General features: G+C 45.5%; 1 long non-coding RNA gene across 1 annotated transcript in view; it reads left to right on the top strand.

Annotated features, from left to right (window-relative positions):
- Positions 1–20,694, top strand: part of LOC144097184 (uncharacterized) — a 119,416-nt gene extending 98,722 nt beyond the window's left edge. The window contains exons 2-3 of the long non-coding RNA XR_013306944.1: positions 17,160–17,285; positions 20,072–20,694. This is a non-coding gene — a long non-coding RNA (uncharacterized LOC144097184). The remainder of the gene's footprint in view (positions 1–17,159; positions 17,286–20,071) is intronic.
- Positions 20,695–27,339: the final 6,645 nt, after the last annotated feature.

Genomic DNA, 27,339 nt, shown 5'->3' with positions numbered 1-27,339 from the left:
GAAGTTTATGACATGAGAGTAAATAACATGTTTCATGATATTTGAACACACGCTTGTAAGAGAGATGGGACGATATGCGTTACCTGGGCCTTTCTTGGAGACTGGAACGATCTTGCCCACTTTCCATACTTGTGGGACCATGCAAATTGCGACTGCTGAAAGATGTGTACTAAAATTTTTCTAATTACATGTTGTGTTTTTCAAAACCTTTGCGTTGATGCCGTCTATTCCTGCAGATGACGCGAATTTTAATGAATTGATACATTTTGCAATGCCGTGAGGTGCAAACTTCAAAGCATCTATGTTAGGATGATCGGAAATTGGATGATATGGGAGGCTAGTACCGGTTTCATAATTAAAGACCGCGCTGAAGGTAGGGTTTAGGGCCCCAACTACATTTCAGTCAGATGAAAGAATGCTGTCTGGTCAGTTAGAGATATTGGTGATCTTGAGCGCTTCGTGTTAATAGTCCTAGACAATTGTTTCGAATTGTTACGAATTAATGATGGCAGCGTCGATGAGAAGAAGAAACGTTTATAATTTATGATTATGATAATGCGTGGCTCACTATGCCCGATATCCCGGCGGCAAAACTCAGTAAAAGGTACGTGCGATATGAAAGCAGAACCAACAGCCAGCGCTTTGAAAGTTTCACCATGTAACGAGGTTGAAATGGTTATTACAGTGCGCATCAAGATGAGGAACGCCAGGGGCATTTCCAGGAAGTCTGAAATGCGCTGCTCGAAATGTTTAGAGGCAAATATATGGGTGCCACTGGAAATTGCAAACACGTGAGATAAAAATAGTACAGGAGGGAACAACTTCTCGCCGCTGATGTCATGCCAGAATTGGACATTCGCAACTGCTAGACTGGCAGGTTACTGATAACTCCTTGTGAATATAAACAGATGTACACAGATGATAAATTCGAACCAAATAACAGGTTCAAATCTTCATGTGGGTGTTTTTCCTGAATTTAATTTTGTTCCTTTTCATCTTTTATTAACACAAATTCGTCCTCGTCTTCCTGACATTGAATTTATATTTACTTCTGCAATATTTGTTACGAGAATATTTAGAGCCAAAAAGGGAAAGTAGATTCAGATTGCATTTACGGAGCAATAGCCCGCTATACTCTCAGGAGAAGTTAAAAGCAAGTTGCCTAGCTATGCCCGAGACAGCTGCTTTGACTTCAAAAGAGATTCGCGCTTTCATAAGTGACGTCGGCACGGTTTCACCGCTGTTTGCGTCTTGTGAAGACCTTGCGAAGCACTTACATTAGCACGATGTATTCAGGCGCTTCAATTCGAAGAAAGGCGGCGATGAAAGTTTATGTTCTCACATGAGGCCGCTTGAATAGAGGCGGCTGTGCAGATCAGATGGTGCTTGTTTAGCACAACAGAAAAAAAAATTTCAACTGGGTGTTGCAATTGTTGTGTGACTATTTGAGGTGTAAGGCGCAAAGTCTTCTTTGGAAAAGTCACAATCGTGGGCTCTAAATTTAGAATTTCGTCTCAGGTCAGTGGAGCTTTCGACCGCCTTTTAACGAGTAAGATAATTGTATCTCAAAAGTAGAACTTCCCCATACGCCAACAGTAGCGCGTAGGGTGCCATTGTTGTAGAGATGCATGGCTTCACAACATGTTTGCCTAAAATGACGTTTTATCCACGCAATGCTCGATAGTGCAAAATGAGAGGCTCAGCTAACTCCTGGAGAAACGAGGAGGAATTGATGCACTGTCCTCGAAAATTTTCATAACAACATGCGAGCGCCTACGGAACGGTCATTCAGCGTCCCCAGGCGGCGCGAAGCAACAAAATTGAAGAGGAAAAGTGTGCGTTTAGAGAGTGTGGCAGCCGCTCATATGTCCCAGAGCCTGGTGCTTGTCCGCTCATCCGCTCATGCACTCGGCGAGGCAGGGGGGCGGGCTGTTTGCGTCATCTCTTCTTCGAGCGTCACTTGCGGGCACTGCGCACGCGCTAAGAATAAAGAAATAAGTTCCTAGAAGCTCGAAAGGAGACCATGAGGCCTGGGGACTTTAGACCAAAAATCATATGACGGGAAAATATGCTTTCTACTATAATGCGACCGGCCCACCAAAGATACTTTGTGCTAAGGCTCTGTGAAAAGAGGCCTTGCGTAATGTTGGCCGACTGGAGTTAACGTGTAACACTTGCTTGCGCTTCTTTGTGTGTGCATTCGGTGCTCTGACAACTGATTTCATAGGGAGTGAAACTCCAAATTTTACAATATGGTGGTACTTGACCGTGCAGGTTTCCCGAAAAAAAAAAGAAAACGAATCAGTACAGCTGATAATCCTCTCGCGGGTCCTGCCTGCTGCCAGCCCTTCAGCCGAAGTGGGCAGTTCTTGAAGACGGCAGCCTCCGGAAGAACGCACCTGGCAGCCATGCTGCCACCTTTGCTGGTTGTGTGCGCCTTCCTGTTCGCGTCTCTAGTGTCCCCTTTCGGACATTGCTGGTGGTCCAGGCGCGAGGCCAGATGCGGCGAAGCGTGCGCCGGCTTCTTCCAGGTCGGGTGCGAAGACCCCTGCGTGTGCGATTATGACTTCGAAGAGAGCACCGGTGGTTATTGTTTGCCTCGCTCTACGGCAGCCATTTACGACAAGGATAAACCTGTCAACGCCCTGACTTAAACTGCGCGGGGCGTAAGCTGAAATTTTTTCCCTTCAAAAATGAAAAAAGGCTGCTGGACGCGGACATTTTTTTAAAATTCTGAACGAGTCTTAGCCTCACATTCACTTTTTGCTGACGGCTAGTTTCAGCCGATGGGGTGTGTCGCTTACACTGCGGAGTACATCTGTCAGCGAGCGGTTGCTCAACCCACAGGCAAGCAGCATGCACATGCAATGCTATGTATTCAGTTGTTGCCTCAGATGGACCATTGAAGGAAATCAACACACTTCTGCGGCCCTTCCTGAAGGAGGCTTGAAAAGTTTCTTCCACGTTCATTTCTCGTACAAGAGAACATGCTCTCGCAGCTATGAATTAAAGCGAATAGTCCTCAACTACTTTTCACCACATTCCTAAAGCTAACTTAAAACGAGGCTGATTCGGTACACATATTAACAAGTAGGTTCGGCAGACTCACTACTTTCAACCGAAGCGAGAGAGCACAACGTGATAAACTTAGAAAGGAATAGCTCAGAAGTTTCAGCAAAGAAATTAGCTTCGCTGTAGTCACTATCGGCTTTTATGGCTCAGTGTAAGCCATCCATGTACTTTGTGTACACGCCTAAACCTGCAGCTCGAGAAAAGATTTGATTCGCTTAGGGAGAAGTCAACACAATTATCAATTACTTATTTAAGTTCATAGCGGGCTTTATGGTTTCCGCATTAGGTGAGAAGGCGCGGCGGCGCTACAATTATAATAAGAAGCAGGAAGTATTCCGTAACAGCAACGACGTTAGTAGCAAGGAAGCCATCAAGAAAAAATGAACTTGTTTTTTGCAGCGTTGTACAAAAAATACAATAAAAACATAGGGCAGTAGGGAAGCAAACATGTCGCTGTCCAAGTGAGACCTGAAATTGTTCACATTAGGGTCATTCCACGACAAACGTCCGAGATGGTGGGCTCGTCCATCTACAATTTTCCAAGAAAATTCATGAACTCTTATTCTAATTTGTGTAATCAAAGCCTGAAATATTTTTGCCGAAAAAAATTATTCGTGAGGTGAGGGCAGTTTGAATATTCACAAAAGGCGAGAAACCAGGCACTGCTGAATAATTAATAAAAATTCAATATTTTAGAAACCACTACACGATTTTTCATTGATAATTGCAAAGATTCTGGCTTTAGATATAATTCGGTGCATGCAGCTTTACACGGCATAAATGTTTTTTTTAAAAATCGAGAAAAAAAGTATGAAAATGTACCACTCTTGTTTTTTTTTTGTTTTAAATATCAACTTGCTCTCAGAAATTCACGAATACCCGTTTTGTTTCTCTAGATGTCTAGTACTTTTAACAAATGTTATAGGTGATGAAACTGTGTACATCAAAGTAAAAACAATATAAATTTGCAAAAAAGTGCGTTTTAGCCAAAAGCACTCGTTAATTTCACCCTGAGGCGGTCCAAATAAAAATACTAACAATAGCGAGTTACGTAGAACAATTTATTGTCTTACATTTCTTAAATTTTTATCGAGGTAATTTTTGTCTAGAGCGAGAAAATATTTTTTTAAGTTCAGATTTCGTGCCTCAGGTTGCTTCGTCTCTTTGCGTCTTTGCGACATGCGTCGTCATTAATATTTTTTTTACTTCGATGTACGCAGTTTCATCGTCTATAACATTTATTATAGGTACTAGACATCTGGAGAAACAAACCGGCTATTTTCGAATTTCCGAGAGCAAGTTGATATTAAATACAAAAAACGACAAAAATGGACTCTTTTCAAACTTGTTTCGTTTCTCTAAAAATAATAATGCCGTATAAAGCTGCATGCTCTGAATTATATTGAAAGACAGAATTTGTGCAAATGTCAATGAAAAAAAATTGCGAAGTATTTTCTATAATTGGTTTTCGGGGAAAGGAAATGGCGCAGTATCTGTCTCATATATCGTTGGACACCTGAACCGCGCCGTAAGGGAAGGAATAAAGGATGGAGTACAATAAGAAAGGAAGAGAGAGGTGCCGTAGTGGAGGGCTCCGGAATAATTTCGACCGCCTGGGGATCTTTAACGTGCACTGACATCCCACAGCACACGGGCGCGTCAGCGCTTTTCCGCCATAAAAACGCTGCCGCTGCGGTCGGGTTCGAATCCGGGAACTCCGTTCGACTACTCGTCGGGAACTCCGGATCAGTAGTAGAGGCATTTTATAAAACTTTTAATTTTTTGTTGATTATTGAGCAGTGCCTGGTATCTGGCCTTTTCTAAATATTCACATGCACTCACCTCAGGGATAAATTTTTTTGGCAAAATACTTCAGACTTTGATTACGAACATTAAGATAAGTTTACATGAATTTTTTGAACAAATTGTAGATGGTCGAGCGCAACGTCTGGGTTGTTTGGCGTGGAATGACCCATTGGCTGTTGATATAACAGCGCTACACAACTAAGAGTAACAGCAAGAAAGAATAGAAATACATGCGAAAATTTCAGTTAAATATCGCACGAATTCTGATAGGGACACCAATGTCCAAAACGTTATGCAGGGTGCTTTTAATTTTGTCGTAAGAAGAAATAGAAGCAGATAGCTCACAGCTAATATTTTTCGTGCAGCTAAGTACGGAAGAAAGTACAGTGTACGCACTTTAAACATCTTGAATTGAGTTTTCTAGTTATAGGTTCAGGAGTTCCTGGTATCATTTCGGAAGATCTGGCTTTATGGTTGTCAGTTTCTGGCATCCGTAGTTAGACTAGCTTTTGAAATATTTTGTTCTTCAAAACATTTTCTTGAGCAAGTGAGTACCATGAAATGTGTTTGAACATCATTTCCCGCCCGAGGTTTTATAGTCCGAAGGTTTCCAAAAACTCTCTACTGATCACTATGCTGCAAGAAATAAACAAAACGCTGGTATATGAATGTATATGGATTTATATATGTTGTGAGACTGGACAACCCAGCAGCTTCCATGCACCACTTGTTAAATTCTTTTGCCCTTCAGGCACCAGAACTTCAACTCGGCGTTCTCCCGGGATCTTGTGGCCGTGTCAAAATTTAATACGTGCATGAAACAACGCTTTTCTCTACTGCGAAAGTGCGAGGCATTTAAACTGTGTCCGCGCATGCGGTCGCTTGAAAAGAAGCGGTTACGCCGAATAGATGCTGCTCGCATTAATTATTCACGAGAAATTAAAACGAAGTGGTCACACTTGTTGTTCTTACCTAATTTGGCGCGAAGGGATCCACTTAAATAAAATCAGATTTTGGATACAGCCGGGCTTTCCGCCGCCACGTTGGATTTTAATCGAAGGTCAGTCAGCTATGGCGCAGCTATTGCAGACTAAGTCAGTACTGGACTAAATGTGGTCCATTCTCTATACGCCCGCTATAATGACGGTGAAAGAAAGGTTTTGCGACATCTTTACGATGATGTTCGCGTTTCTCAAGTGATTAACCATAATCAGAAAGAAAGGGAGGGGGGGATGGGTGGGCTTAGCTATAGTCGGCGGTGAAATGCACATCCAATGGACGTTTTTTTCTCGGAGACGGCGTGTTCGCTACGACTTTCTTGGTGAGAAGAATAGGCCGATTGTTTCTGTTCGCAATATCTTCCACTTTTGCCGGTAGTGTCCGCACGGCAGCCAACCCACGTGTTATTGGAGTCGAGGTGAAAAACGGACCATATAGAAAGAAAAGCGAAAATGGCTTATAGCGTTATTTTAACGCGATAGCGTTAAATACCCCGATGTCCGGAATATCCGGCGTCGTCGTTGTCGGGGTCGGTGCTGTGAGCGAAAAATCATGGTATGGCTTTGGCAGGCGGTCCCCGGAGAGCAACTTAGTATGCAGGTGGGCAAACTAGATCACGTCTCCTTGCTGCGTCATCACTACCTAAACGCCGGATAGCGAGCGAACTGCCCACCATGGAAGGTGGCAGTTAAATTAATGATTGGTCTCTCGGAAAGAGCAACCTGGGCCGCACAAGTTGGAAGCACCTGCCATCACAGGGCAGTGTCGCACCGCTTAACCGCTGCACCAGTGGGGAATGTGAGGACTCTCAGGGATCTATTAATGTAAACTAGAGAATGACCTTATGCTTATGTGAAAATTAACCGATAACGGTATTGCGTCATACACTTCAGGTGGAGCTTAAATATCCCTCCAATTTTTACCCATTCCCGCTCTCCCAGCCATCCTGTTACTGAGTGCTGCACACTTGCTGTATCTGTGAATATCTTCATACCGCAATTTGAGGCGGTAACTGTATTACGACGCGTAATCAGACAGTTTCATGAGTGCCCGTTTCGCAGGATATTCCGATTGGAACGAAATCTTTCACCTATCAAGCCACTTTGTTCAGCGTGTCAGCTGAGCTGTTCAGTGTTTCTGACGTCGTGCTGTTTGAACGAAGGGAGAGACTTATTTGCCGCCGACCGTACTAGCATTTTTATCCAGGGAAGTTCCAAGGACGTGCGAGATCGGACATGAAAAACTCTTAGCGAGCACTGTTAAGCCGGGCTGGCCGGCGCATCATGTGGGGACCTCAGTGACTACCGCCCGAACGGACAAATATTCTTTCACTACCTATTGGCGTACTTTTTGGACATGGTATGCATAAGGCTGGCATGCAGAAATGTATAATTTTCTTTCTTTTTTTTTGTAGTTCATCACGTTTGACGTACAATTAATTTTTCTTAAGCAAAACAAAGGCCTATTTTGGTGTGAAAGAATACGGGAAACTGCTCAGGAAAACTGAAGATGCTGGAAGAAATTCGGGCACAGAGGGCTGTACTTATTGTCTACAAATTGTGCCGCTTTTATTTCTCTTCGGTGTTGTCTTTGAAAGCTGATTTGAAATGTGCCATGGCTCGCGTCCTTCTGACTCAGCTGCCAGAGATACTATAAGTCCAAAGCAGCCAAGATCTACTATGCTGTGTGCGTCAGTTATTCATGATAAATTCTCGCAATTGATCTCACGGTGTAAGACAAACACAGCTCCTGCTCTAGCAACGACCTATGTTAGAAAGGACTTATAAAAAGAAAGAAAAATAAAAGTGCCCTGCCCGCACCGCCAGGTGGCCCAACGTGCTTCTAGCAACGACAGTTGGCTGCTCGTCTGTCGGACATTGAGATTTAAACTGGACAGTAAGGCGGCCTAGATCAAAACTATTTTCATACAAAACACGCAGAAAGAAAGAACCTTCATTTGCGCAGATCTGCGAGCAGGTCGACGCTGACGAGCATGTCATACTACGGAACCCTTCCTGCTGTCATCTGATCAGCGGATGCCATGTTATACCCAAGCGAGAAATGCTGTGCCTAGCGCACCCAACAGCCATGCTGTTGCCGTCTTCGTTGACCGTGTGCAGCCTACCGCTAGCGTCCCAGGTGGTCCGATTCGAAGCACCGCCGCCTTGTGGTGGCAACTGCGGCGGATTCGCGGGTCTCCAGTGTGAACCTTCATGCGAGTGCCGGTACACCAACGGCGGAGACACGGGCTTCTGCGAGACGAATGGCTCGCAGCTGAGGATTCCGCTGGAACTGCTCAACCACACCTGAAAGGTTGCCGATTCCGTCCTCAACGTTGTGTTGCCGTTAATATGTTTTATTACAGCGACAACGGACATCTATCACAGTTGACATCCACGCTGTCTTCCTTCATCGGTAAAATGCGCTGATTTCGTCGCTTTGGAATTTCTTTTATTTATTGCCACAGACTGCCGGCTGGCGAGAGAAAGAAAAAGGAGAATTGCATATTTTTTAAAAAAAAAACCTTTTGCTATTAAGTCCTGTAGCATCTTATATACGTTGTCGGTCAGCGGCTCCGAGGAGATAATTAGTAAGCTGATGGGGCTTTAAGCATAAAATGGCTTAGGATAGGGTACCCTAAAGATAAAGAAGTTTACGCTGACTAGTGGCATGCTTTGTACCCGAATGTGAAGGCGATCTCGCCTGCTGTTCAATTCGTTTGAAGCGCACCTGTCTCAACAGAAGAGATTGAAGGGGTGCATGCCGCGAAAAAAATACCAGAAACGGCACAGAAAGCATCAAGTTTTGATCCGTGTTTTGTAATATTTCTAATATATATATTGAAGTGAGCCTCGGAGCGCTCCCTAATAATACATAACCAAGGGAGATTTTATGCCAGTAAGAGCCAACAAGCAGCGTGGGGAGTACCTGCCGATACCACTGGTCGATACTAATAGAATTTTCCGTAGAAGGCAAAAGCGGATATTTTTGCAGCGGAATTGCCGTCCTGACAAAGGGGCCTAAATTGGGGATGCTGTAGCGGTCAATAGAGAGTTATAGCATATCGTTACCGTGTTTACGTTACCGTTTACCGGGCCCGGCAAGCGACGTCTGCGCATGCGCCGCCACTTACCGGTCCGCAAACACTTTACGAAATCCCTTTCAGCTTTGCCGAGAGTTAGCGTTCGCTTGTAAACAAACATGGCGGCGCCCTGCACGGCCGCTTCGGACCAAATACAGCACCGCCGCCGCGTTCTTCGGCGCCATTTCTCGCTATACATGAAGGCATTCGCTTTTAATTTGCAAACTTTCGCTCATACGTTGAGGTTTGAGTAACAACTAGGCCATGTTTTTGAGATTATTTACCGACTTTTGAGCGGTTAAGCCTGACTATATGTCGTGTACATAGCCAAATAGCAACGACTACACTGCAGCTCTTCAGTTTCGCGCCCGATTCAACATTTTTTGTATATTTTCGCGATTTTTTTTCCTCGAAAAAAAATGACTGGTAATTTTCTTGCTATATTCATCAGTAATTTCAGAAAATAAAAAAAGTTTCTCTGGCCCGGTGTTGGCGCGCTTTAACTTACTGCCAGTAGATGGCGCTACAGTATTCACATCCAAACACATAAGCGATGTTGCGGCACGGCGAACAGGTGTCGTAGTTGTGCTTTTTTTTACAGCGCTCGCAACGCAACGTGCGCTGTGTATGCAAGCTTACTGAGGTCTACGTAGTGAAATTGTCTACTGGCCAGGGTAGGCAAAGGTGTCTAGCTCTTCACGGGCACATTTGAAAAGCCGCTGAGGCGGCTGTTAGCTGAAGTGTAGTCGGTACGTCTTGATATGCAGATAAAAAGATTATTAAAGCGTATCATTTCACTCCATAGAAATGATTGCAATGCATCCGCTTTTTTATCATTAAAATCTGGGCATCTGCCATCATCATCACTCGTTTTAGCCCTACGGTAACTTGTTATGGGAGAGACGGTACGCTAAAACGTCTTCTGGCGTGCGACGCGCTAACCGGAAAATCCGGCGTCCGCTAACACGGTAAACGCTAACGTAAACACGGTAACGATATGCTATAACTCTCTTATATACACACTTACCGTCAAGCTGGCACTCTACTTACACAAAGCAATATTGTATATCCATTAGTGCATGTTAGAAGGACGACATGAACTCTTTTTTTTTTTCACCCTAGGCCTCTCTGCTGCCAACTGATTAGGGGGCTACAAGCTCTGCCAAAGATGGAAGCTTCACTCAAAGCTCGCAGGCATGTTAACACCCGCGTTGGCTGTTCGCAGCCTCTTGCTCGGGAATCAAGCCTTCCAGTTCGACACGCCACTGCCTTACGAACGATACTTTATTTATTGATTTGTTTATTTATTTATTTATTTATTTATTTATTTATTTATTTATTTATTAGAGATACTATCAGTCCGGTCAGGACCAAGATAGGAGCGATACAGGGTACAGATTACAAAGGCGGAACACGACAAACAAAACACTAGCACCATCCAGTCGGTGCCAAGATTTAACATATCAAAAAATGGAACTGACCTCTCACAACAAATAAAAATGCGCAAAAATATCGCTGCAACGAAACAGAAAACAATGTGAAAACACCATGCCCAACACAAATGCAAGGCGCATTATATCAGGCACTATACCAACAATCACGAACTCCGGCAGAGAACACATCCACACCCGATGCGAGCACCACATTCTCTGGCAGTCTGTTCCATTCTCTCGCTGTGGACAGGAAGAAGGAATGCTTGTAGCAGTGCTTAGAAAACTTTTGTTCTTTTACGTGTCTGCAATGTTTACCCCGAGTGATACGTGAAGTAGTTTCGCTTATGTATTGCTGCTTATCGATATGTACCATGTTGTTCATAATTTTATAGAAAAGAATGGCTAGATGCGGTGTCCAGTGAGGCGGAGTGGCTGGGCTCCAGTGCGCCTCCATGTATTTGCCAATACCCCTACGGGGGTGACATGAGCTCATGCTATAATGGCTCAAGTATGAAGATTTCGCCGGAACTGCTCTTCCCGCCCCAAAAGGTTCGCACTTAAATTTCCTGCGCTGTACGGCAGGCGTGTATAATTTCGTTTCTTGTAGCGGTAGCTACATTACGGTAGCATTTCAAGCCTTCAGCGTGGCGGCGCGCCACCCTGTAGCTGCGCCACCACGCTGTCACGTGGATGGTCACGTGGTGAGGAGCAGCTGCCGCCGGCGCGGCGCCATGGCTGATCACGTGGTTCGTCACGTTGTTGGTCACGTGACCAAGTTCCTTTCGGCCAGCTGTAGCTGTCGCGTCACTCCAGGTTTAACCAGAGCTAAACCACCACCAATTTTTTTTTTCTCTGCCTTTTAGCTGTGGCACAAAGGGTGCTACAGTGTTCGTTAAGCTTGGGTGTGTAACTGATTTCTCGCCCTTTCTTCTGGGCAGGTATAACGGCAAACATCAGATGTCATATCCGATGAGGTGTTCTTGCACCAGTAAGCTTGCGCCCTACGTGTAGGCTCCGCACACGCCATGCCTACAATAGATGCCTTGAGCGAATCTTTGAAGGAGTAAACAACGGTCCTTATCGATCCTCCTGAAAAAAGCAGTATGAATAGTGCGTCTTCTTCTTATTTTTTACGGCAAATGTAAATAAGCCTGTTGAGAACGCTAGACGGATGTGCTGCGGTAGAAATAGAGCGAAATCTCAGCACTGCTACTCTGTCAGCGGCTCAGCGCTGGTGTCTTCGTCATTTGCCTGCAAATAGGAGATTATTGTCTGTTAAATCCACTTGGCACTTTGCGAAAATTTCTGTCCTGTTGATCTTCGCCGTACCACTCGAGTGCTGTTGACAAGCCTGCTTACGGGTGTACGTTACTGTGTACGGAAAACACGTCCCGGAGTCGTAAATTATGCCTCAATTTGAGCCGTGCTATTTTCGAGTCGCAATAAAGAACGCCTTATATTTTATACCACCTGGCGCCGTGTCAGAGTGAGTTTGGTGGCGTGCTTGCTTCGGCAAAGGCAATTCGGTTTTTTGTACTCCTAGACCCAGAACATGTACTTTTTTTACTCGTGTGGTTTATTTTTCTCGCCCATGTTCGGTCTCAGTTTCATCATTACTTCCGCGACTATGACGTCTCAGACGACTTGTGACAAGACAACGTTGATGGCACGTGAAGAAGACAAAAATTTCGACGTTATGAATGTTTGTCCCTCTGTAGTCGTTCCGTCACTTGAAAAAGGTTGGTGTAAAAGATATAGGGAATGAACATCAGAAGCAGCACATTTATCGCACTCTTCGGTATGCCTCAGGTGACTTCAACCTTGTCTCAACGGGTCTGCGACGCCATAGCCCGAGTTGGGTTGTTTAAATTGAAAACATTTAAGAGAAATAAAAATTATAAACAATCTTTTGGGTGAAGATCAATTCCATGGGTTAGTTTAAGCATACCAATGTGCCACACGTTATTTCCGAGAAATAAAAAGAACGTAGCCTCATGAAATGATGCGCTTCGATACGGGCAGCAACGGCACAGCTTTCGCAGTTCTTGTGTTTCTAAGCATCGACCGAAGAGCTTTTTTGAACCTTGAAGCACACATTCAGTGTGCTTTCCACCGGCTTTGTTTAGACAGCTTAAAAATTTTACGAGAGCTTAAATACGCGCTCTTCCCTCCGACAAAATCTGGCTTTTAAAGTTTATGTCCGAAGATGAAGCATTTGCAAAAAAAAAGTGGGTGTGATAAGCAGGCGGTCTTGGTTTGCGTCTGAAAAAAAAGTTAAAGAACGTGTTTACACGCGCTTTTCTTTGCAACTAATTCATGCAATTTTACTAAAAACACTTGAAGCCATCTTGGAAACAGTCACGCTTTGAAACGCAACACTGGATCGTAGTCAAAGGTGAGCCTTACAGCAGTGTATGCACTGCCATGTGATTTAGTACCGGAGTAAAAAAGTATCATCTCCCTAACTGCTATCATTACTTCGACGACAGGTAAAGAAACAGCCACGGGGAGAATTCTGCGTAGCCCGAGTGATCCACCAGAACGTGATATAAAGGACTCAGCTGCTTCTCAGATAAGAACCAGGTGTTCATCCGTTCGTAATGAGTAGAAGTTCCGGCCTAGCGCAGTGTCCGGCTTCTGTGCAATGATATGCTTAAAAAACCTGGCCTTTCACCAGACGAAAATGCGCTAGCCGCGGCGCTCTGTGGCTACTTGTTTCAAGCGACAATAAAATGAAATCGCCAGTATTTTTCAAACCAAGAGAGAACTTGCTGATGTCATAAGGATGATACTCATATTTACATCTTTTTTTCGGCAGTCTATATATACCAATTCGTTTGATTTGAATTTATGGAAGTATTGTCGATCACGCAGCTTACTATCAGGCTCCCACTTTGGCACAGCAAATGATGAATTGAAGACAAAAGTAGAAGAGCATTCTAATGAAACTTTTCATTGGCCTGACGCGACGTTCTTTGTTGGCTAAGTTAATGCCTTCCGATTCTCGCGGTAACCATTCTAGGAACCGGTTCTATCGGTCAGATTAAACCTTGAGTTTACAGAGGGCAGGCGAAATAAAAAATACCTTGAATATAGTGGCGTTATTTTTTTGCCAACACTAAACGCGACCTCGCGTGTGCTCTCCGAGCGTCAAGCGGCCTTTTGCGGGAAGCATTTTTTTTTTTTTGGCCTGAGGGCTGCATGCGCCTTACGTTGACAGCAACACCGATTCAACTAGTCTACATTTTTTTCCAGAAACTATCGGATCTGTAGTCTCGAAAAACTGTTTGCTGCGTCTCTTTTTGTAAGACACAATTTTAAGAGAGAGCGTAATGCGTGCCTGATTTTCCAAGCCTTTACGGCACTTCGCTGAAATACTTGTTGCATGCAACGAAGTGAGGACAAAAATATCGAATAACCGCGGGTTTGTGGGTACGAATCAAACACTTTCGTGTGGCGTCACAACAGCCCAGTAGACGGACGCGCTATCGATTGATGCATCAGTGCTGGCAGTGTGGATTCAACGGTACCTTCTGCCTGGTCGGATCTTCGTCTTTTTTTTGGGAAGTGACGATACTCGGCGGTAAAAATTTCATCTATACGCTACTCATGCCGGCTGACCCTTTGATCAGGCTAAGAAATGCCGATATTTCCGCCGTCTTTGGCTAGTGTTCTCCCACACTGTGCCCTTGGGTGGCGCGTGCGAAGCCTAGAGACACCACTGGATCGCGTTTGTGTACGCTATTGCATGGACCCTTGGAGACAGGCAGTTATTGGAGTTGATTGTCAGCAGGCTGATTAGTAAATCTTCGAGCCGGAAGAACCGACAATGTGGCGAAACGGAAGAGTGCTCTGAATCTTTTAACTTACTGTCCAGCTGGCCTAGATTTTGTTTAGAAAATTTAACGGCCAGTGGATTTGGAACCGTGTGTTACCTGTGGGCGGCATGATTTTGGGTCGAGCGTCTGATGAACACATCGGTAATACGCGCGGTAACTGCGCAGCAAATCCATAGAGATTCCCGCTGTATGCCCTAGGCGATTTAGGGAGAGTCTAATACATTGCTTTTGTGTTTATAACGAAGTGGAAACTCGCAAAGAAGCCTGCAAGAATGCTCTGCTGTGGCTGATAAGCTGATAAAGTTTAAGCTGGGATATACAAGGATTATAATACCGGATTTTTCTAGTTGCCTTTTGCAGGACCCACAGGAATTGCTGCCTATTTTTCAACGTTTGCTAGTGCTATAGGAGATAAGAGAGTTGCGTTAGAAAAAAAATAGAAACACGTCTGCGGATTGAATCTAGTAGGGACGAATGATGGGGTACCTGTGCTAACTGAGCATAATGCGCTGCGCTGAACAACGAAAAACCCGCTGCTGCCAAGTGCTAGACACTGGTTTGTCATCAGGGCCGACGAGACTCACAAAAGGCAGTGAATGTCGTGGCCAAGATACACTCAGGCCATCGAGGGCGGATAAATGAACCTCAGAAGTGAAGCAACTTGCAAGTGACTTTTTAGAGTTGCCACACGAGAAACTAAATCCGTGCCTTTAGACCTGTCCTTATCCCCCGAGGCGCTTGGAAATTTTCCCGTATCCTCCTAAGCTCTAGGCAGTACAAGGCATTGTTATAAATCCGTATAAGTTTGCATCATATAATGTTGCGCGTCGGATGATAATTCGCGTGTGTAAGTGTTTTTCTGCAAATTAGGGGCTTGAAAAATCTCTGCTTTGGAAAGTATAGCCATATAGCAACAAAACAATGCCGACGAAAATGCTCAGGCCAGAACGCGTTTCACCAATCGCGCAAAACGCAGGAAAGCAACGAGTACGGAAACCTCACGGTTGTCTTTCTAATATTTTTTCTTTTAGGCTTTACATGATGGAACAGTAAAGTTCAAAGCAATCTTGCAGAGAGAGAAAGAGAGAGAGATGAAATTTTGTAGATTGTTAAAATATTTGATGAGTCAGATGGGTGGACACCTAACATGACCTACCGCAATGGATCAGTGGCTGCAGCATTCTGATGCTCAGCATAACTTACTCGCTCGATACCGGCAGGGGCAACCATTTCGCCATGAATATGATATGTTGAACCTCCCACTAAACGACACTTCGTGTTTTCCTCTTTTTCGTTTACTTCTCTCCGCGTAAGCGCTTAATTAAGGTGTTAATGAGCTCGATTTATGAGTGAAGCGTGATGGTTGTAACTTTTGTCTCAAGGGCTAATTTAGTATCACGAATTTCTACGGCTGGCACTCGCCATTAGGGTCCTTCACGCAGTCTCACTTGATTAACATTAGTTGCATTCGCTGGAGAATGCATTCGGCCTGAGCACCTTTAAAGCTTTCCGCGTGCACAGACAGCTTCTGTGAAAATTACTGTGCGGTGGTGGTTTTAGAGCGAAAAGCTTCGCAGACCACCAGGATGGCCAGCTCGAGATTCTACTAGCGCATGCACTGTTGCGCCAACAGAGGTTAGTCAACTTCATAAGAAAACCAACGTAAGCGGAGCCCTTCACAGTCGGCCCCAGGCTAGGTTGAACGGCAGAGGCAAAGAAGCGAGCGTGGCTGGTGGAGTAAAGGGTGCAACGGACACTAGACCTGGCGGCACGCGCCCGATTTCCTCTCGCAGCATTTTCCAATGATCCGGGACAGCTCTCAGCAAGTGCCGTTAGGCCTAGTGGCGTTTGTTTTTTTCAGTAGCTTCTCGATTATTCTCTTTCTTTTTTACATCGCGGATGGAGTCAGCACGCCATTTTTGAATGTTCAAACCCATGCGCCACATGGTAGCAGCCTAGGGAACTAGAAAAAAAAATTGGTTTTTGCGGAATGGAAATGGTGCAGTATCTTTCTCACATCTCGGTGGACACGTGAACCGCGCTGTAAGGGAACGGATAAAGGAGGGCTTGTCCAAAATTCCTGATAACGCCCTCGCCGGTGTTTACTCGCCGTGTTGGCTCAGTAACTAAGGCGCTCGTCCACTGAGCCAGAGTACCCGGGTTCGAACCCGACCGCGGCGACCGTGTTTTGACGAAGGCGAAACCCAAAAGGCGCCCGTGTGCTGTACCTCGAAACTGTGCTGTCGAAGCTATTCCGGAGCCCTCCACTACGGCACCTCTTTCTTCCTTTCTTCTTTCCCTCCGTCCTTTATCCCTTGCCTTACGGCGCGGTTCGGGTGTCCGCCGAGATATGTGAGACAGTTACTGCGTCATTTCCTTTCCCCAAAAAGCCAACCAATCAACCCCGACTGTGCACGTTACGCGCGACCAGAGCCACAAGCGAATCTGTTATCGACAATTACATAGGAAGCAAATCGGCACATGAATTATATTTCCGTAGATTGCAGGTGCCCATGCTCGGACGCCCACGGCCTGTTGAATTCCCCAGGCGCTTCAACTTGCCTTTAATGAAGCGGCTGGCTATGGGAGTAAAACTTCGGTTGTTACATGACTGACTGAAAACGATGGTGTCAGGAAGCAGGCGCCAAAGGGAACTTATCGCAGAAACGTGGACTTTTCAGGAGCACTAAAGATAACAATGTCAAAGCAGAAAAAGGACCGGAAATACTTTCTCAAAATCTTAATTTTAATATGTGAATTGTCAGCGGCGAAGACGAAGAAAAAGTATTATTTCGCGAATTAATAAATCGTAGGCTTTGTAATGTTTTCTATTTTTTTTATTCTTCGCAATTTATTACTGATTCATTTCTGGTGACACGCCCTTCGAGCTGATCCGAGGAATATTTTTTCGAAATTTTTATTTTGCAGTGGTCAGCTCACTTGGCCTCCCTAAGCAAACTGCGCACTTGCAAAGAAGAAGAGAAAATTATCAGCACTCCAGTGTTTCTTTGTCGCCGTCCATCAAAACCGGTGCGCTGGCACTCAAGTAACTTGGTGAGTAGTTTCTTTTTGTATAATGCTGAGTTATCAGGGGCGCATCTCTCTTATGGCGGTTCAGGCTTCAAAGTAGCTGACTTTTGTCAGCGTTCGCTGTTGCGTTGTTGCATTCCAGTGAACGCATTATGGAGCAAACCTCCCTGAAATCATGTCTTCCCGCTTCTCACTGAGAACATAAATAATGTAACTTAATGCATTTACAAACGGGAAATATGTACAGTGAAAGAGAGCGTGACAAGCGCAACCAAACAGCCAAGGCAAACAGCGTCTAACCCGAGCAGCCACTTCGTCCTCTTCTCTCTCTCCGAGCCTACAGGAATGACAATATGTTCGGAATCTGCCTGCGTGCTCTGTTGAAGTTAAAGCAAATCCCGCTATTTTATGCTCACTCGTTAAGGCAGTTTTTTTTTATATAGAGCGCTCTAAGCAAAAGTAGGTTGCGAAAAAGATGAAGCGCCAATTGTTCATCCGGAAATCATTCCCTTTGTCGCCAGCAATGAAGTTAATAATATGCGCCCAGAAGAAAAAGTGCCGCAGCGGGTTACAAAATTAGAAAAGGAACGAGTATGCTCTTATGACTGCTGGATTCGCCGAAGTCGGCTCATTAATTAATTAATTGGTTTTTGTGGAAAGGAAATGGCGCAGTATCTGTCTCATATATCTTTGGACACCTGAACCGCGCCGTAAGGGAAGGGATAAAGGAGGGAGTGAAAGAAGAAAGGAAGAATAGGTGCCGTATTGGAGGGCTCCGGAATAATTTAGACCACCTGGGGATCTTTAACGTGCACTGACATCGCACAGCACACGGGCGCCTTATCATATTCTGCTTTCTATCCAGCATACACTGGTATCAACTTTCCTAGCACGAGGGCGTGACGACTGTGAGCCTTCCTCGCGGCAACTGAGCATAAGTGCTACCTGAAATTCCTTCTATGAACTTACTGAGACTTTCAAGCCGACAATGAAAACATGACGGTAAAAGAGATGTCAAGAAAAAAAAGCGATATAATAATCACTTCTATAACAATTGGTTATAACAACCTTGAGAAATTTAACGAAGCTATTCAAGGAATTTTACGCCAAGCATAAAAAAAAGCTCTGCTAGAACAAAGCGCTCTTTGTGTGTCGTCTCTTTCTTGTCCCATTTATACTCGCTGCTTTCCGTTATCTTTAAAATTCATCAACAGCTCAGCTACAGACTTATCGAATACATTTTTCTTTTCAACTCAGCTTTTGTCCTTTCGCTTCTCCTCAAGCATTAAAACTGTCCGCGTAGTAGTTTCCTAATTCTGTGAATCCTGAAGCGGCTTTAGTCGCAGCTCTCAAAATACTGTTCAATGGCCTCTTTGAGCCCAGAATTTCTGTGGAATCGTCATCACTGAAGGCGTTTCTTTTAGCGTACCGAAAGAACGAAGCCCTGCTGGGCATAGTCTCGGGAATCAGTTGTATAGTTAGCGAAGTCGTGCTCGATGTTTTAGTTCTTATGTAACGTGGAGCAGGCGCGGAATGGTTTCCCAAAGCAGAGCTGATGTGGCGCAGTCATGTCCCATGCCGGTCAATATACCGACCGCAAAGTTGCGAGGACCCTGGAATAATGCCTGCCACTTTAGTTCCTTTCTTAAAGTCGCCGCAATGTTTTCGGGATGTAGCATTCACAGTTTGCCAGACGAGTTCGTCAATCAGTTGCGAAAACACTATAGTGAGATTTCAGGTCAAGCACCCCACGAGAAACATATGTTCAGCTCGGCCACTTGGTGCACTATGCAGGAAACAGTGTGCAGCCTGTTTAGAAAGCAGCCTGTTTTCTCTCCCCCTCTCTCAAATTTCTGATCGATTTTCGGGGCTGTTAAGGAGGTTTCGACAAATATGGTCAAAATGTATTCCGGAACAGCTACGACAGCCCGTCTAAAAGCCTGTTTCTAGGGTGCGAGACGGAGCCAATTTAAGTGAACCAACTTCAAGTGAACGAACTGGAGGGCTAACAATACCATTTGTTGGGCGAGTTGTTGGCTCTGCGTTTTTTCCTCTCTTCTCTGTCCCGTCTGTCGCGCTGTTATGCATCATTGAAGGGCTAAACCACACTTAAACGCAAAACATGACGCAGACAAAAAGGAATATGACGGAATAGGCGATAACTTTAAACGTTTCAGGCTGTGCGCAGTGACATTGACCGCCGGCTTCGTAGCCTTCTTTTTCGGGTATTCTGATGCCTTTTAAAAGTCTGCACAGTAGAGCCCAGCTAGAAATTTTCTTCAGCATGAGAGTCATTTAATACAGAAACGTATTAGAAGCGCCGGACAAATGGAGATGAGTTCGATTGATACGCTAGCACGCAGCGCAGCGCATTAATATGCGCAAGTTTAATTCAATCATTTATACGGATTTTATGGTACTTATACCACAATATATAGTTTTAACTGCACCTCGGCGCGCATTTGCATTAACAGGGCAGTGAACTGCAATATCAATACTTGCTAAGTGTTGCGAGCAGTAGCTCAGTTACCGCAGGAAAATTGTCAGAATCACGCTTACCGTACAAAGCACAAAGACTGTAATTCAGGGAAATCTGTCCACTGATTGAGTTGCTAAGCTTTAGTGCAAATCATATACGAACGGTATGTATCGACTCTTAGCTCAGGCTAAACCGACACTGCGCTGTAGAATAACAAAGTATTACTAATTCGCGCAGATTTCGTGACAAGGACAACGAGGACAAGCTTCTTGTTCGTTCGTCCCCCCCCCCCCCCCCCCCCCCCCCCCCCCGGTTCCTTCGCTGCTACCAGCTGATCGGTGGACACCCATTCTGCTGTCGACCGACCGAAGGCCTGTGCACACCACACACCCAGCGGACATGCTACTACCATTTGCTCTGGCTGTGTGCAGTCTTCTGCTCGCGTCTCAAGCGCTCCCTTACGACACGTCGCCGCACTACGAAGACTACCGGGCTCCGTGTGGTCACGAATGCGGCGGGTTCGCTGGCATCGAGTGTGCTCCTCCCTGTTTGTGCCACTTCACTCGCATGGGTGGCGACAGGGGCTCCTGCCAGAGCAGCGACCACAATGACACGTATCTGGATGAAATGGAGTTCCTCTGAGCCGCTCACTTCGGCGCTCGCTACTTTGTGCTTTGAGTTTTATTTGTTTTTTCTTTATATTGCTTTCGGGAAGCGGGCGTGGCGAAGAGCAGTTTGTTCAATATTAATGGATGCATTTCACAGATTTTCATTCCCTACTGAGCAGAAGTCGCAATAACATTCAGAGGCTACTGTAGCCGATGTCGATCGGGTGCCACTTAAGGGGTGCGGTGCATGAGCAAGCAAGCAGGCGCGCATCCATGTCATGGTTTCAGTGGTTGCTTTGGATTGAGCATCCGAGGAAATAAACACATTGCCTTTCAGGCTCGGAAACTGGAATGTCAAGTATTTTTTTTTCTTGGTGTGTGTGTGTTGTGTGGGGGGGGGGGGGGGTACGTAGCCAAATATTATTTCATAGCCACTTTCTCCCGGCTTTTGTCACGTCAATTCAGTATGGGCCTGAGAACGCACAGGCTAACAATGCGTCCGGAGTGCGTGCTCCTCATGATCGAGCCTATACGTGTTCCAGGGGCAGTGTGTTCTACAATACGGCGTGTTGACCTGAGGGCCAGTGAAGGCCACTTTGCGGTGCTATAGCTCTGTTGGGTGGATTGCTCGCATTAAATAAGCAGCCATTGCGGCGGTTGCGGTTTGTTGAACACATCTTGTCTTGGCGGGTGGCCTCCGAGAGGTTTTCGTTTATCCATTCCTAAACTAGACGCCCTAACAAAAAAGCAAGCGATAAAAATATCCAGGTTCCTTGTAAATTCCTCAAAGTGCTCTTGATTGAACGTGCAAGAACAGAAAACGCGCTTGGGTTTTCGGTGCCAAACTTGACGTGGTCCCCTGCAACACAACATGTGGCTCTAGCGACGTTGATCACGTCGCGGGAATGCCGCCAGCACCGTGGGTGATGACTTCGATGATGCTTCATGCATTTGAATCTAGCTGCCGCGGCAGTGCGACAGAAAAATGAAAATGGTAAGCTTGGTTTTATTCAGTATTTGTTTTCAATACTCAGAGCATGCCTGCGTTGCTCACTATAATTGTACGATGCCTCTCTTGTGCTGCTTCAGTCTAGTTGTTCGTTGACGTCCAGATTCGCATTGGCGGGAGCCATTTAAACTTGTTTTTTTTATACCTCATATGCTTAAGTGTTAGAGTATCATGGGAAGATCTTTTAGATTACAACGAAATGACTCGGTAATGCGTTACATATAGTAAGGATAATGACGACAACACCGTTTAAACAGTGCACACCTCACAATTTCAGTAAAAAAATTAAGCGCTATCCAGTGCCTAATTTGAACCGCAAGGTCATGCAAATGTCATGCAATAGGAAGCGGCAAGAGGTTAAGGCTAACAGCAAGGATAATTCACAAATATATTTTCAAGAAGTGTAAACAAACCTGCTGATTGCTTCACTGCGCGACTTCTTGTGACATATACAAGTGAAAAAGAAATAGCAATTGAAACCCTGAAACAGTGCTTAGTGAAAGTGTTTACATATCACGGCTCCATAACTTCTTCATAATTAATAATTTGGCATGGCAGAAAAACCTCTTGCGCACTTTTGTCACATTCCTAAAAAACTAGCACAGAATTTCAAAATTTTCATCAGGCCGCGTAAAAATTGTTTGGGGGGACCAAAGGCCAGTTACATAGTACCATGTTTCCTTTTGCCTTTTTGACCTTCGTCACTTGGTGTGCCTGATAAAATGATTAGTATACTACAGAGTTCCATATCTGATGGCCGTTTAAGTGCTATGATCAATACATGGGAATTTGTCATTTGCATTAGCTGCAGGAGTTCCACAGATGTTCCTCAGTGGCCCTCCCGTTTTATCAAATTTATGTTACTGATCTACGATTGAACACAGCATCCAAAACTGGACGTATTTTAGTGTAGGAAGATTTCTGTGTCATTTGCCAAGTTAATGCAAGCTTATTCCAGCAAGTTCGTAGGAGGTCTTGCTTTGTGACCTCTAAAGCACACGAAAGTGACGTTATAAGTGGCGGTTAAGTTTAAACAGATGCTGCAGTGCACGCTTTGCAGCGACCAAGATCGGGCGCCCATTTTTGAAGACCCATCACTACTAAACGGCACCTAAGCTAACGCAACGATCAGTAGAACCTATCAGCAACGGCGAACGTTCTAAGCGTTTCGTTTAGCAGTGCGGGAAGACATCGCGGTCCCCTGTGTGGCGGCCACCGTGTACTTCTTATCGTGCTCTATCGGCAGTAGCTCTTGGCAGTCTCGTTTGGCCAAGTGAAGATTCTGACGACTTCAGCAGGCTGAGGTGGCTGTTGCTTATCGAGAGCGTCCGGCTGGCGCCAACTAAGTGCTTTGGCGCATACTTAAGTTTCGAAGAGCAGCCAGAAAGGGCCATTAGGGAACAGCGATCACGGTGAGTGTCTTCAGTCACCAGTGGTGTCAAGATTCTTATTATTACAAAAAACACAGAGCACCCAGGGAGCTTATAATCTGGCGCTATGGAGCATGCAGAAGAGCTTTGTCTGATGTGCAAATTCGTCACTGAATTGCAGAGTCATACTTTGTAGTTTAAAATCAAGTGGATGGTATTGTTATATACAAGACTTCTCAGCTGCCGCTAGGATTAGTTTCATCCGGACGCGAGTAGTGATTCTAAGGTAGTGATAAAAATGAGCGTGAATGTTTTCCTTATCGCTAGCAAACTGCCAAGTGGAGGAGAGCGGTTTATCGAAACATTGCGATAAATGGGTGCCGCTCATTTCATAGCTATAGTTCTGAGCTCGAGCCTTGCACAATTACTAATATTTTCTCTGTATAAACACCACTGGTTATGAAGTATTTAATTCTGCCCTTCACAACTTCCGAGCAACGAACTGCTGCAGCGAGAGCAGTGTCAGGAAAGCTTTCCGGAGTTTCCATTTGTTTCATGTCCAGCAGTTTCAGACAAAAAATTTGAAAATTGCAGAATTGTAAGATACATTTTAGGTAATATTGCAGATAATGGTTCATTCTTCTGATATGTAGCAAAATCTTTCTTTTAAAGTGTTTTCTTTGGTCGCCTCGAAGCATTAAGACTGCCACAAAAAATTAATTGGGAACGCTTTGGACGGTAGCAAAAACGGAAATAGAAAAAATACAAGACTGCCGTTGGGTGGTGTGCACATATATAGATTATTAGAGTGAAATGTAGCATTATAGAAAAAGATTGCGTTCATGAATGGCCTCCCGCTCAAAAATGCTTTTGTCCAGAATGGCTGGGTATGTATGAAAATATGCACTAGCTAACCCCAAAACAAGCTTTATTTCTGAAAATGCACACTGCTGATACATAAAAAACAAACTATTAATGATACAATACAACCTGTTAACACTCAGTTGTATGAAAAGAATCTGGGTTGTTTAAAATGTTTGTTAGCAAAGTTGTTTCAACAGTGACGAGGCATGCTCCGCAGAAGGGGGGTCGTCGTTGTGATAATAGTTAAGCATCGTAGAATGGCTTCATCGCAAATTGTTTTGGAACTGGAACGTGAATTGTACTTGAGCAAATTATTTACAGGCCCTTACATAGGGTCACAAAGAGTCGAACACGGATTAACAACTGAACATCAACAAAATTGTGCCCGTTTCATTCCTGCTTTCTATCCCTTCGCAAAAGAAAGACAGAAAATGTTAAAGATTTTATTTTTTCCTAACTCTCATTTTTGTGCGAGTCCTCACATACACAGCCTATTGGTTGAAATTTCAGACAGACAGTACGGCGTTCTGGGTCACAGATTGGTCGCGCAATTCAAGCAGTAAAATTGCAGAAAAAATTGATCACAATAAAATACAGATTCGGAAGTAGGATGACGCACTTTATTTCCTTCAGAGTCTTCGCTGCTGTCTTCGCTGCTGTCATCTGATAATCAGAAGCCAAGTTCTACCCAAGACAAAAATTCTGTACCTAGCGCACACAGCAGGCATGCTATTACCGTCACCATTGGTCGTGTGCAGCTTACTGCTCGCCTCTCAGGCGGTCCCGTTCAAAGCGCCACCGCATTACGAACAATGCCATGGCAGTTGCGGCGGATTCGCGGGGCTCCAGTGCGAGAATTCATGCGAATGTCATTACCCTCATGAAAGCACGTTGGGCGTCTGCGCGATGAATGGCTCACAGCCGTGGATTCCGCCGGAGGTGCTCTACCATACCTGAAAAGTTGGTACTTCCGTTCTCTATCCTGTTCTCTAGTCTCTCTCTCTAGTCTGTCTGTCCTGTAGTATTATGCCATTTTTAATTAACGTTAGTTTTTGTGGAATGAGTGCAAAACATTTTTTGACTGTGTTGCGGATGTTTCATTTGTATTTGACAAGTATTACTGCAACTCTAAGCGGTCACATCCCAAGAGTTGCACTGGCACGTACTGAGTCATACGCCTAAAAAAGCCAGAACTGCTGCTCTCTCCGTGAAGGCCGCGTGTATGCAATGCCTTCAATGGTTCTCTCAAGTGAACTGACAGTCGAAGAAATAAAACAACAGCTCGTGCTGATCTTCCTGGAAGAGGTTCAGTCAACCTGTCGTCAGGGTGAATGATTTAACGATTGATGAAGACTATTATTAGCGATAAAAGTAGTGATAATGGTGAATCAGACGGCTGGGAGCCCTTCAGCCCCGGCGGCCTCCGTGGGCCAGGTCGCTGCCACCTCTTGAACGGCAGGGATGAAGCTGCGCATCAGTTCCTCCCACTGCTCCATGATGTGGATATTACCACGTGGTATACTATTAGAATATTATGTGGTATTACTATTAGAATATGGGTTAGGCTTGCGGGTTCGTTGCAAAGCTTAGACGCATTGCAGTAGCGTTCGGGATAGATGTGGGCGCACTGAGTGGGGTGTGGGTATGTGTTGTTCAGTAGGTGGCGCTATAGGCGTGCTCTTGATCCTCTGACAGCGCCTTGTGCACCGCCGCGTCAGTGCGGCGGGCGGGCCGGTATGCTTGTGTTATTTCTTGTAGTTCGTGAGCGTACCCTTGGGGGCATCCTTGGCATGCCATCTTGCCTCTTCTCGGTAGACTAACTGTTTTTATCGCGTACAGATGCGAGTAGCCTTGTCTACAGCGCTGAAGGGGTGTGGTACCAAAGGAAAAACGTGAAATGATTCCTGTGTGTGTGAAAAACATTTATTACGTAAGGGGCAGGGGTACATGTTGCGGGACAGGGAGTGGGGCCCTCAGCCCAGGGCTCCAATAGCCCTCGACGCTGCTTCGGGCCTGCGAACGAGCAAGCGTTCCTAGTTCCTCTGGCATTGCCCGGGTATTGAGAAACGCACCAGGAGTTTCGAAATTTTGCTTCTTTATCTGCACAAATCATCACTCAAGCGCTCCAGGAACACCAAATTCAAATATAAGGCATCATTTTCTTCCCCGAGTCGGTGGCGGTCCCCTCGTCCCTTGTTGCGGTCAATCGACTTGCATCCGCTAGCTGGAACAGCAGGTGGCTGTCAGGTGCTAGGCCACTGCCAGCGACGTCATAAGATGTCGACGCCACCGGTTGGAAAGTATCCTTTGAAGGACATTTACCGCACAATTATTGCCCCGGATCCGGCTATAGTGGACGTCCTTGACGTCAGGGACGTTAATTTCTCGTGAAAATGAAGGCATCATTATCAAGCCGCAGGAGTGTAAGCGGAGATGAAATTGAAGATTTTAGCAGGGCGGTTCGGCATGCCTCCCTACGAGCAGTGTGGAAGTAACTGCGGCTCACTCAATACGAAGCGGTTTGAGAGGTGTGAGCGCAGCGAGGGAATCTTGCAAACAACCAAACAAACAAACAAGTGGGAGCTGCACTTTCTGTACAGCAAGCAGCTCTATCCGTCTTGCGCGCTGGTATGGTGGCGCCACTGCTCCACAACAAGTGGCGCCACCTCACGCACGGCGCGCGCGGAAAGCGCCTGTCCGCTGTCGTGTGAGGCAGCGGAAGGAGCCGTGAAATGCGTGCTTCCCGACAGCGTCAGCGCGTTAGAGCAGGGCTTCTTTCTGCCACTTTTGTGTTTGCGTTACATGCACATTCGCATACACCGTGTTTGTGTTTCAAAATAAACTAAAACAAAAACAATGCAAGTCACAGCCCGTTCTCCACCAGGCGCGCTTTTTGTACGCCGGCGCCTTGGGTGCGTTTCTTGTCGCGAGCGCTTCTGCTGGCGGCGCTTCTTTAGGAGTTTACACCCGAACAGCCATTGGAATGGTGTTGCAAAAAAATAACATTTTTGCGGGGCCGGCAGACCACACACTTTCTTAGTAACACGGGTCGCATCTGAAGGTTAGAGGTAGTAAAAATAAACTAAACTATTTGCGATCGCGAGGCACGGGAAGAACCGAGAGATTCGCGCGAAAACAAGTCTTCCCATTTGGTACATGCCTTTTCGTGCATGCGAAAGCAGAACTGGAGAAGTCGGGAATTGGGCCATCATGTATACGTGAGTTCACTGGTAACACACTGGTAACAACATCGCTCTGAAAGTGTCGTCGGTATCTACCAGCAGGTACGGTCACTACCGCCGTTTTTTTTTTTTTGCTTTCTCGCTCGCTCGGTCCAAACGACGGTGGGGTCGCGCTTGAGCGCAGACTCCGGAAAGAACAGCACGCATGACCGGCTTAATTAACATCATCAGCGCGTGATGATGCAGATTTCGGACGAATGGAAATGTTGACGCGTTTTTAAAAGCAACGGTTTGGTGCGCGGTCGCAGATTCTGCGACCCTAAGCCTGTGTATGAGGCATGCGGTGAACCTTTCTGTGCAGCAATGTCCGCGGACACCTTCGAAATATGTGCAGGCTCAGTTTTGAGGCGAGTTTAATTCTTTTACGGCTCGTTTCTTCACCGTCTGTTGGTTTCGAGCACTCGGTACAAACATCGAGCTTGAAATCCCTCTTGCTCATCGCCAGGTATTGCGAGCAGTGACGTGAACGCTAAGCGGGTGAATTACTTCGGACGATATGCGGCCGG

Source organism: Amblyomma americanum, chromosome 7 (genome assembly GCF_052857255.1).
Source record: "Amblyomma americanum isolate KBUSLIRL-KWMA chromosome 7, ASM5285725v1, whole genome shotgun sequence".
Classification (NCBI taxonomy): Eukaryota; Metazoa; Arthropoda; class Arachnida; order Ixodida; family Ixodidae; genus Amblyomma; species Amblyomma americanum.
The sequence above is the reverse complement of the archived record's forward strand: the minus strand, read 5'-3'. Positions and strand labels throughout refer to the sequence as shown.